Here is a 13051-nt window from a genome sequence, read left to right as displayed (position 1 = left end):
ATACGTGTCATTCTATTGTGTAGAAAATCCATACAAGTGACCCACATATAACCGGGGTTTGTGGAGAGATGGTTGATAGACTCCGATTTTTGTACTCTTTAATATTCTTAGTCTGCGCCAGAAGGCGCAGCGAGCGCTATGTTTAGGGGCTCGACATCAGCTCTCTGCTTTCGTCATATCAAGAAAGATTTTTTGCGTCTTCGACTCTACTCCATTTTATCAGTAAGCGATACTTTTTTTTTTTATAAATTTTACGAATTTGCAGGCGGTAAATAGTTTTATGAACAATGATTTTTATCGGTGCTGTGCTTTAGTTTTTTAATTTAGTTGTCTTTAAATAGTGGTAAAATGACATCGGAAATTTCAAATAAGTTTTTTTAAGTTTTCTTACATAACATTTTTCCATAAATTCAAATCAATATTCTAATTTAACTTTAAAAATCTAATCTGTAAACTCGCAATTATAGCTACAAAACATCAGTGCGCTACTTTATTTCCAAAACCACGTATCTTTTAAAACAATTTGTGCAAAGATACGTGGTTTTGGAAATAAGATAGCGAATGAGCTTCACCGCTATACTTCTATGTGCTGCAGAGAAGTGGTCGACATTTCAAAGGGGCTACATAGCGATGACAGCGCCATCTATATTTTCCAATGGCGTTATCAAAGCTATACTATGGGAAAAAATCGGAGTCTATCAACCCTCTCTCCACAAACCCTGATATAACTAATACCAAAGCTATACCCTAGTCTTCCTCCGGCTATAATTCGGCACAATTCTAAACACAGTTGGTTTTTAAAATCCTGATAAACCCTGATTTAAATAATTCCTAGGTTTCTTACGTTAATACTTTTTTGCACTGTTATAAAACTGCAAGTTTTTAAGATCATTCTCTTAGAATTTTTATATATCCTGAAAGTCTTCATCAGATTGAAAACCGGTGTAAAATTTTATTTTCCCCACATCTTTTTTTTTAAATTTTCAATATAAAATCTTTGTAGCGAAACTTCTCTCTATAAAATTTCTTCTTTCGTCACCAATGATACTTCTAAATGTTGGATTATTTATTATTTTAAAACATTGAATTTTTACAGTTATTACATTACAACGCGTCTTTGCATCACGAAATTAAGTTTACTGTCGAGATCAAACCGGACAAATATTCTTTACAAAAATTTAAACACAAAAGTAAAAAAAACACTTAAAGATTGTATAAATTGTCTTCATGGGAGGAGCCAGGCGGGAAAGTGTTCATTACCGCGGCCGCGTTACCCCATTGCACGGCAATGCCGTCTTCGCTAGTGACTGGCGTCTTGTATACTTCCTCCTTGACGAATCACCACAGGTCCAGCGGTGTCAAATCTGGGGACCTAGGAGGCCATCGAACTGGACCATTCTTCTCAATCCAACGCTCATGGAACTCGGTATTGAGGTATTGCACCACATGTCGTTCCTGGCGAGGAGGTGCACCGTCATGCAAATAACAACGATCTCCACCGAGTGAGTACATACTGAAAATTTCACATTTCTAGAAGGTATATTTTTTTAGAAAAATGCCTGGGCCGATCAAAGGAAGACACCCTGTATATCGGGGAGTATTCCATTTAACATAGATAAATTCCAAATGTATGAAAGAGGTGGCGCTATTAAATCTTTACATAATTTTAATGTTTTAACATCTATATTATCTATACCATTTGAATGGGTATTTTCAGCATAGTAATTATATTTACAATATCTTTCGGAATAAAAGGTTTCAAAAATAGACTTTGGGGATTTATAATAGCGGAATTATTATTTTCATTTCCGTTGACATTAATATTTTGATTCTTGTCTAGTATTTTCTTCGCGAGAGTTGGACCCACCGATGAAAAATATTCATTAAATAAATTCGCTGCCTCCTTAACTATTGCTTCTTGGGTTTTTTTTATGGTAGCATCATTTATCGTTCTCCATATTAGCTTAGAGTCACCATTATTTGTTTCAATTTTATTTTTAAAATAGTTGAATTTTACCGTTTTTATCAGTGATGTAATTTTATTTATAGTTTCTTCTTAACCCTTCATTAAACGGTTCAATTTTTAATTTTTTAGCCATATTGTCTCTTTCTTTTATAGCGGTAATTAAACCCAGAGTAATCCATGGTTTAATTTTAATTTTTTTATGAGTACATTTAGTTTTTAATTTTTTAGTACATATCTCAACATATTTTCTAAAAAGGGATATAAATTTATCAGCTGCTTCATTCACATCATTTTCTTGAAAAATCGTAGACCAATTTTCTTTTTTTACATCATCTAATAATTTTTCGTAATTAACGTGGGTAGTTTCCCAATACTTGGTTAATTTTATCTCAGACTTTCCACGAGAGGTATATTTGCGAGAATAGGATAGTGGTCGGTCATTTTAGTTTCGTTAACCACCGTTTGAATTTCTATATTGTCTCTTTTTTCACAAATAAATGGTCTATACACGAACTAGTGGTTTCTGTAACTCTAGTAGGTTTATTTATATATAATTGTAGACCCCGTTCATATAATGATGTCATATAATCCAGAGTCACTCTATCATCAGACAGAATGTCAATATTTATATCACCTATCCAGATTAGATTATTATTGTTTGCCAATGGTGGTAATTTAACACTAATGTCATTAATAAAATTATCAATATTATTGTTGTGAGATCTGTATACTGCAACTATTTTATACATTTGATTATTCGGTAAATTAATATTTACACACAAGGCTGTTGCACACGAGATTTGTATATCTTTTTTCGAATTTAAGGTCATCTTTTACATAAATGACAACTCCGTCATTCCTATTCAAATACGTATCTGAACATACAACACAATAGCCATATAAATTAAATTTATTAATATTTTCTATCTTAAAAGTTTCAGTATAATAACATCAGGACCAAATTGTAGACCTTCTAGCAGAACAATTAATTCTTCAAAATTTTTATTCAAACTTCGTATATTCATATGGAATAACGTAAAACTATTTGTGTTTTTTCTTTTATGTCTTCTAGATTACAAGAAGAGACATTAAAGCTTGGCGTAAAAATCAACTCATTATTAAGAGTATTAATTATGAAGAATATTGAACAAATATTTATAACAAGATGGATTGATTAATTCGCGTTAAATGTTATTTTCGACGATCTATTTGTAAGCTACGCAAACCGAAAATATTTGATGAAAAAATATTTAAGTCCTGTTTTATTTCCAAAATAAATTTATTTGAAATGATTAAACAGTTATTTTGAACTTTTTATTTATAAACTGTTTAAAAAAAATATTTTAGTAAATTTATTTCAAATACTTTTATTCGATTACATTAATTGCAATGTTATTTATAAACAACAACTAAAAAAGATTTATTTTATTCGTTATTCAACAAATATTTTTTTCCCCATCTCTGCTAGGCGCCTCACTTGCCTCGCAGTAACGCCGGCCCTGTGTATCCTGTGTGAATTTTTTATTATCAGATGATCAACACGGCTTTCTAGCTAGGAGGTGTTGTTTCACGAATCTCTTGATGTTTTACGAGGAGGTAGTTTAGGCGATTGATAACGGACATGGTTTCGATGTGGTCTTCTTAGACTTCCAAAAGGCTTTCGACTTCGTATCTCATTCGTTGTTGTATGTAAAATTACGCCACATTGGGCTTCTAGCTCTACTGATAAACTGGATCGCTAATTTACGTATATGGAGCGTACTCTGAATGGTGATCAGTGAAAAGTGGAGTTCCCCGGGGCTCCGTTCTGGGGTCCCTGCTGTTTTTGATTATATCAATGAATTGCCTTTGAACTTCAAAAATTCGTTTTTTAAAACTCATTGCGGACAAGAAGACACTACGGCGCTAAAAAGTGTTCCATCTAGAATTCCATGTCATTTCACCAAGAAAAGGCGGGTCTCTCGCACTTGGGAACTATAAAACTTGGTGATATTCATACGTCTCTTGGGAAAGCTATTCATAGTAAATTGACCACGAGGGATCTTTGCGTTTAAATTTCTAAGGAGCTTAATTTTCCTGGCCACTGTTCAGCTATTGCAGCTCGCACCAACCACATGTTATTTCGACTGAGGCGCTCATTCTCCATCTTAATTCAAATCTTTTGGAATTCAAATTTCGTGAAAGACATTGAAAAACTCGAAAGAATACAACGTTAAGCCACAAAGATGATCAATGAACCAGAGATTAGTTAACGACTTGCCTGAAGTTTGCAAGATGGTTCATGGTCTCTATGGTATTAATACATCTCAGTTTTTCAAGGAAACTCTCGTGAAATATTCAAGGAACGGTGTTTAGCAGCACCCGACTTGGATTTTTCACTCAACGAGTTATAAACGCTTGGAATGATTTATTTTCGTCCATTAAAGTGCTTTCCTCAAAGATAACCTTCAAAACGAGACTCACTAAACTGAATAAAGGTGTGGCTAAATTAAAATGTCGTTACTTTATTTTTTTGGGTGACTTTTTATTTTGTATGAATTTTTTTCTAGTATTTTGTTGTCAAGAATTTTCGTTGAATGATGTAATACTTTCTCCTAGTATGTTCAATAAATCGTTATTATTATTATTATTATACTTTAATCGTTAGTAAAACTAAAAAACTACTGTCAGGCCAGTGTGATGGCGATAAATAAAAAAAAAACATTTAGATCTCAAATCCGAAAATAATTACCTTCAGAAACGAAGATAATGTTTATAATAGTCAATTTTATATTCCGATTCAATTATTAATTGTTTTTTTTTAACAAAGTAAACGTTATTGTTGCTTGATTACTTAGGCCTAATTATTAAAATTATAATTCTGCAAAATTGATGAACACATTTTTAGAAAACAAATAGCATATTCATTTAAGCAATATTTATTTTGTTCATTAAACATCAATATATATAGTTTCCGATATCAATATATATAGTTTATGATATCAATATATATAGTTTACGATATCAATATATATAGTTTACGATATCAATATATATAGTTTACGATATCAATATATATAGTTTACGATATCAATATATATAGTTAACGAAATCAATATATATAGTTTACGATATCAAAATATATAGTTTACGATATCAATATATATATAGTTTACGATATCAAATTATATAGTTTACGATATCAATATATATAGTTTACGATATCAATATATATAGTTTACGATATGAATATATATATATAGTTTATGATATCAATATATATAGTTTACGATATCAATATATATAGTTTGCGATATGAATATATATAGTTTACGATATCAATATATATAGTTTACGATATCAATATATATAGTTTACGATATCAATATATATAGTTTACGAGTTTACGATATCAATATATATAGTTTACGATATCAATATATATATAGTTTACGATATCAATATATATAGTTTACGATATCAAAATATATAGTTTACGATATCAATATATATATAGTTTACGATATCAAAATATATAGTTTACGATATCAATATATATAGTTTACGATATCAATATATATAGTTTACGATATCAATATATATAGTTTACGATATCAATATATATAGTTTACGATATCAATATATATAGTTTACGATATCAATATATATAGTTTACGATATCAATATATATAGTTTACGATATCAATATATATAGTTTACGATATCAATATATATAGTTTACGATATCGATATATATAGTTTACGATATCGATATATATAGTTTACGATATCAATATATATAGTTTACGATATCAATATATATAGTTTACGATATCAATATATATAGTTTACGATATCAATATATATAGTTTACGATATCAATATATATAGTTTACGATATCAATATATATAGTTTACGATATCAATATATATAGTTTACGATATCAATATATATAGTTTACGATATCAATATATATATAGTTTACGATATCAAATTATATAGTTTACGATATCAATATATATATAGTTTACGATATCAATATATATAGTTTACGATATCAATATATATAGTTTACGATATCAATATATATAGTTTACGATATGAATATATATATATATAGTTTATGATATCAATATATATAGTTTACGATATCAATATATATAGTTTGCGATATGAATATATATAGTTTACGATATCAATATATATAGTTTACGATATCAATATATATAGTTTACGATATCAATATATATAGTTTACGATATCAATATATATAGTTTACGATATCAATATATATAGTTTACGATATCAATATATATAGTTTACGATATCAATATATATAGTTTACGATATCAATATATATAGTTTACGATATCAATATATATAGTTTACGATATCAATATATATAGTTTACGATATCAATATATATAGTTTACGATATCAATATATATAGTTTACGATATCAATATATATAGTTTACGATATCAATATATATAGTTTACGATATCAATATATATAGTTTACGATATCAATATATATAGTTTACGATATCAATATATATAGTTTACGATATCAATATATATAGTTTACGATATCAATATATATAGTTTACGATATCAATATATATAGTTTACGATATCAATATATATAGTTTACGATATCAATATATATAGTTTACGATATCAATATATATAGTTTACGATATCAATATATATAGTTTACGATATCAATATATATAGTTTACGATATCAATATATATAGTTTACGATATCAATATATATAGTTTACGATATCAAATATATAGTTTACGATATCAATATATATAGTTTACGATATCAATATATATAGTTTACGATATCAATATATATGGTTTACGATATCAATATATATAGTTTACGATATCAATATATATACAGTTTACGATATCAATATATATAGTTTATGATATCAATATATATAGTTTACGATATCAATATATATATAGTTTACGATATCAATATATATAGTTTATGATATCAATATATATAGTTTACGATATCAATATATATAGTTTACGATATCAATATATATAGTTTATTGTTAGAAAACTACATGAGTTAAATGAAAGTTTGAAAGAGCGAGTTACGATATAACAGAATGCTTTTATTTACAACAAAGACTGAAGGGAGATAAACTTTATAACAGAGAGGAGAGACAAAGTTTTACTTTCAGATTTGACTCATCGAGCCTCGCCTATCTATATAAAAATAGAGGTTCCTTTGACCGAGACCGTGGCGGTATCTATGTCACGATTCCGGCATATATATATATTTAAAAAGGAGCGCGTCTTTCAGTCTATAACATATAGTTTATGATATCAATATACATCGTAAACAAAACTTTTATTATTATTATTCCGTGCGAAATGTAATATATTTTTTTAAATACCACGATTTTATTAAACAAATTTTAGTAATAATATTATGTACCTGATTGTAAGGCTTTATTTGAGGGATCGTTGATGTAAAGTTCGCGGTGAAATTGCTCCTGAGGCATCTAATAGGACATTCCATTTACGTTGAGTCCTCCAAACCAAAGTCACGTGGATGAAATTGTTCTTAAATTTATCGGTATAGTTTTTGTAACTTTCAAATAAACGTATCGCGTTCTTGGTTTTTAATGTTTTGAATTATAACTTTTAACCATATTTAACGAAATGTTAGCATTTGAGCAGTTATTCGTATGGTTTAAAACCATGCGTAATGAAAAATGGCTCCCACTGACAAAAGAAACAGCCAGTATTCTGTATAAAGTCGACCGAATAAAGTAAACATTTTTGTTATAATAAATGTTGATTTTTCGCGAATGACTAATCATGAACGTGTCGTGTATATTATGTAATGAACCTCTGGTAGATGACGATGTTATTAAAGTCACCAAAAAGGCATTTAAGGTATTATCAGTGACAGCAAAAGTAGAGGAGATTTTAAATGGTAAAACTTAAATTCGTGTACATTCTAATTGTCGCCGTACTTATAAAAATAAATAAAGATTAGCTTAATTTTGAGAGGCCCAGGAAAGTGAAAAAGATAGCAAGAGCAGTAAAAACCACTTTCAGTTTCTAGGAAGACTGCCTTTTTGGCACGAAAAAGTGTGAAATAAAAAAAAACAAATTCAAGAACTCTATCAGCCCGACTGGTAGCAACTCTTGAAATAAAAGAGTCGATTGAAAAAAAAAGGTGTACGGATCCAATGGAGCGAAGAAGTTTACCGTAGAGTGGGTTCTACAATATCCGAAGAAGCAAGATAGCATACAGCATGCTTCCCGGCTTCCGCGAGAAGCGAAAGGACGTCCGAGAAGACCTTTGTAAAATGGCCTGACCGAAGCATTTCAGAAGCTTTGTACTTAGCTTGTAGAATCTACTGATGTCGGTCAATTTTTGTACGGAGATCTACAGTCAATTTAATTCCTACTTTCCAGATAATGTAAATAATATGACTGAGAAACATTTTAAAAACAAATTAATTGAAAATTTCGGCAATAGCATTGTTATCACTGGAGCACGCGGAAAAGGAAGCATACTCTGATTTAAAGGTACGATGGAGACCATCGTCAACGATCAATGGTACAAAGACAAAAAGCTTGACCAGAACGAAGGACGACTAAGGATAGTTGAAACAGCGAGAAAAATTATAATAGAGGTCCACATCAAACTTCAAGTATCCAACTACGAGTCTTATCCATCTGTAGAAGATATTCTAATTGGAGGATATAATTATCTGCCAGCAAGTTTGAAACGCTTTTGGAACCTTCTTCTGGGAATAAATAAAATTTAACCAAAAAAAGGAATCCAAAATCGTTGACCTTGAATAAAGTTGTATCAGAAGTATATGAACCTAAGTTAGCTATTCGATAACTTTGGTTCATGTACTTCTGGTAGTATTAAGAAACTAAATTTTCCATCAAGTGTTCACTTGTTAAAAAGTTGTTTTATAATAACAAAAATAACACTAGAACATTATTAAACTAATCATGTATATATTGATGTTTAATGAGCAAAACAAATAATGCTGTTATACGCAATTTGTTTCTAAAAATATGTAAAATTTTGAAGAATTATAATTTTACCGCCGCTGGATGGCGCTGTCGTTCTATAACATGCCATATACCATTCTTTTTGAAATTGTAAGGTCTACAACATTAGTAAATCAAAACGTGCTATACCGAGCCATTGTGGAGCAACTGTCGAAAAATAGATGCTTTTATTAATTGCGGAAATGACTTGATGAACTTTGGAGTAGAGCTATTCCCAAAAACACAAGAATAGACCAAATGGTGGCCATTTTAAGACATGATCAACTCATATGTTCGCGGAAAACTCTTTCTTTCAAAATCAGGACCCCATTGGCAACACATTCCAGTTGAGAGTTGCTTATCGCCAATTATTTCCAAAAGACAAATTCTATTTACTAAACACTTCCTAAGACTAAAAGCACTTGGCTGAAATTTATCAATTTTTAACCACGTTATAAATTCTACGGTCATTTGCGAAAGAAACTATCATTCAAAAATTGCGTTGGGAGAACAATATATATCATAGGTAATCTTATTTTTTACTATGAACGATATCTACATATTTCGTTAAATGAGCGAGATATTCATACTCGAGTACGCTAAATATGGTGACGATTTTAATACCGACTCATAACCTATAGACTGCGAGCGTGCAGTGGCGTAGCTAGCATGGGTGACACCCAGGGTGGATATCATGGTGTGCTACTTACTAGTCTCTAGTTTGGGTAAATTTTTATTTTTTTCACGGTTGGTGTTACCCCCAAATCACGCCCAAACGGGTGGCACCCGGGGCGGACCACCCCCCCTAGCTACGCCACTGCGAGCGTGTCCCAACCAATCAAACATACGGGAACTCTCTTTCAAGCCGACACTAAATATCATTTACAAAAAGCGTTACACACTGTTTATATTTAATCCCAGGTTACCATTGGCGTTACCACCACTGGTATTGAAGTTAGCGAAGTAAACTTAAGCATGGGTCAGTTTTAGTCTAGAGGGAGGAATAAACTGAAAACGAGGATATGAGATTACCGAAGTATTTAATAATAAAAATTAAAGTTAAAATTGAAATTAAACGTTGCGTAAACAAACATAATTGGAAGTACTTCCCATCGTGGCTTAAATACACTATTGATCATGCAATATGTATAACATACAGGTAATGGGACATTAGTGATTATTGACATTATATTTACAACATATTAGTCCTTTGTCCAGTTCGACTATTGTGATGGTGGAACATTCATGATCTTCCAACTGATGGGGCGCTGAGGCGATGCCCTTTTTAAGGGAAAGGTTGCATTTTACGCACACCTGCACTTGAACTCAAGACCACACTCCTCGTTACTTTTGCGCGTCACACGCGACTTTTGCTAGTTTCTTTCTAGAATCGGCGTCTGCCATTCAGTCCGCTCACATTCGTCTTCGTTAAGAGAGGCAGAGTTTCACGGGGTCTCCACTCTCTCGTTGCGCCACGACCTTCTCTCTTTTTGCACCAATTTGGATCCTTTTTCTAGTAACCCTGCAGTCACGCCACCATTTCCAAGTTAGCCACTCACAAATCACCCACGCATCTTTTTTAATTTTTAAAGAACCGAGTCCGCATCTCACCCCGCGTTTATGAGTCCTTTATACAAACTATGTGTATAGTGGCACTATTTGGTCTTTGTTGGATCCTTGGTGCGCTATTGGATGTCAACGCCGCGCACAAACATCACCGATGGGGAACACAAACACTTGCCGAAGAGGGGATACAACAATCAAACAACGCTTAAAATAAAATAATAATGGAAATGGTTCTCACTTGGGACACTCAGTCATAAATCGTTGGTGACTAAATGGGTTTACAATTACTTAAGAGCATTTCAAAAAAGGAAGAGAGAGAAGCTTCGCTATGTGCTCGCAGTGGCCGCCCCGCAAACGTCGATCTCGGTGGGGTCAAGTGAGTTTTTTAATGTCGAACTCTGTCTCTTCAGCTTTAGTACTTGCACGCGAACGGCGATACTTCTCATTAAATGATAAAGGGGAAGCGACTTGGTTTTCCGAGTATCGGATTATTTTCGTTTTAAAAGTTGAAGAAGGCCCAAATAAGGAGGAGAAACCGATTAAACTACCAAGTACGTTTGTACGCTCCAAAATAGTTATATAGCAATTTTATATTAATATAAATACCAAAGAATCTAAGAGGACTCACTATTCCTTTATTTTGACACGGTAGGCGTGGCTTAAATACGAAGCTCCCCAAGAATTATGTTCAACTATTCGCTAGGCGTCATCTGACCTGAACCGTGTTATCAGGGTTGGCAAAAACCTTTTTTGCCGGGACATGTGGGAAAATCTGGAAAAAACCGGAAAAAACTCTTTTCGTGCTAAATTAATCATTGATATATCTATTAAGTGACTAATTTGGTCATTGCAAATAAGAGATATGAAGAAAAGCCAGAAGAAGAGTTAATAGAATAGAAGAATATACTGCTTTTATTATTTATTTTTTATTGAATTTTGCCACTAGAGGTGGAAAAAACCATGGAAGTACGATTTTCCACACGGTTTTTAACAGGAAAACAATAGGTGGAAAAACCGCGGAAAAATCTAGTGTTTTCCACCCGGTTTTTTCCTAGAAAAAAACCGCGGTTTTTTCGACCATTGGCAAAATTGTACCAACCCAGCGTGATATACGAGATTTTCGAGTGCGGAGAAGTTTCAAACTAAGGCTTAGTTCCTTATATTTATGAAATGTTTTATGATCGAGTTAGGAGTTTTTCTTGTGATTTGTGAAAGAAACTACATTTAGCAGTTAAATCTCTACTTCAGCTGTTCAGAGTAAGAAAATGGATTCAATATGGCGGACGAAAACGGAAAAATATTCAATGTATCTTAACACTTAAAAATGTATATACTGCTATAACTTTGTCGAAAGCTTAATTTATATTTCCTAAAAAAATAAAATGTTGATTTTTCCACTTAAAATGGCAGCCATCTTGGATTCATGATGGCGGACAGTTGGATATACAGGCTAAAAGTTATCTCCTATATTATTAGCACATATGTGGAAAGTTTCATGCTTTTATCACCGAGTGAAGTATTCTGATAAAATATCCGACTAGGGATTGTATGTAAAAAGATCTATTATCAATATTAGTAGGACGGATATCTCCATATGCAGAATACTTCACTTTGTGATAAAAGCATGAAACTTTCCACATATGTACTATAAATATAGGAGATACTTTTTAGCCTGCATGGTCAAATGTCCGCCATCTTGAATCCAAGATGTCGCCCATTTTATGTGCGAAAATTCACATTTTAATTTCTTTTGGAACTGTAAATTAAGCTTTCGACAAAATTGTTGCGGTTTTTACATTCTTAAGTGTTAAGATGCATTGCATATTTTTTCGTTTACGTCCACCATATTGAATCCAAGATGGCGTATTTTAAATTTAACCCCTGCACGGAAAATCCGTTGAAAATTCCATTTTCTTCCTTTTAACAGCTCAAGTAGAGGTTTAATTGCTAGTTGCTTTCACAACCCACAAGAAAAACTCTTATCTCGATCATCCACCATCTTGAATCCAAGATGGTTACTATTTCATTATGTTATAGGTTAATTTTAGTCTTTTGAAAATCCAACTGAGCTAAGGTTAAAATTTCAAAGAATTTTTAAGTCTTAGACGTCAACAAGCATTTCAGTAATTGTTGCATAGTAATACGCCATACATTTTAAGTGAGCCCCACAGCACAAAATCAGAGGTAAAATAATATAAAAAAAGTACAACAAATACAATTTATTCATCAGTGTTTTCGTAGTCAACAAGTTTTACACTAACAGTGTAAAATTTCACAGCCAATTTTGGATGCTCTGGAAGAGCTGACCATACTGGGATCTATTTCCCTTGGGAGAACTTTTGCCAGCCATTCTCTTCAGGGAAGGTAGGTTTGGCCTCGAGGAAGAGCTCTTGCTCCATGTATGACAGCCTGTTAAAGGCCACGGTTGGCGTGTCGTTTGAGGGCCACTTTCGTTGGTGGATTGTTGACGCACGACGCTTCTTCGCTG

This window comes from Leiobunum rupestre, chromosome 8, assembly GCF_980474605.1.
Source record: "Leiobunum rupestre chromosome 8, qqLeiRupe1.1.hap1, whole genome shotgun sequence".
Taxonomy (NCBI): Eukaryota; Metazoa; Arthropoda; class Arachnida; order Opiliones; family Sclerosomatidae; genus Leiobunum; species Leiobunum rupestre.
This window is presented reverse-complemented; position numbering follows the sequence as displayed.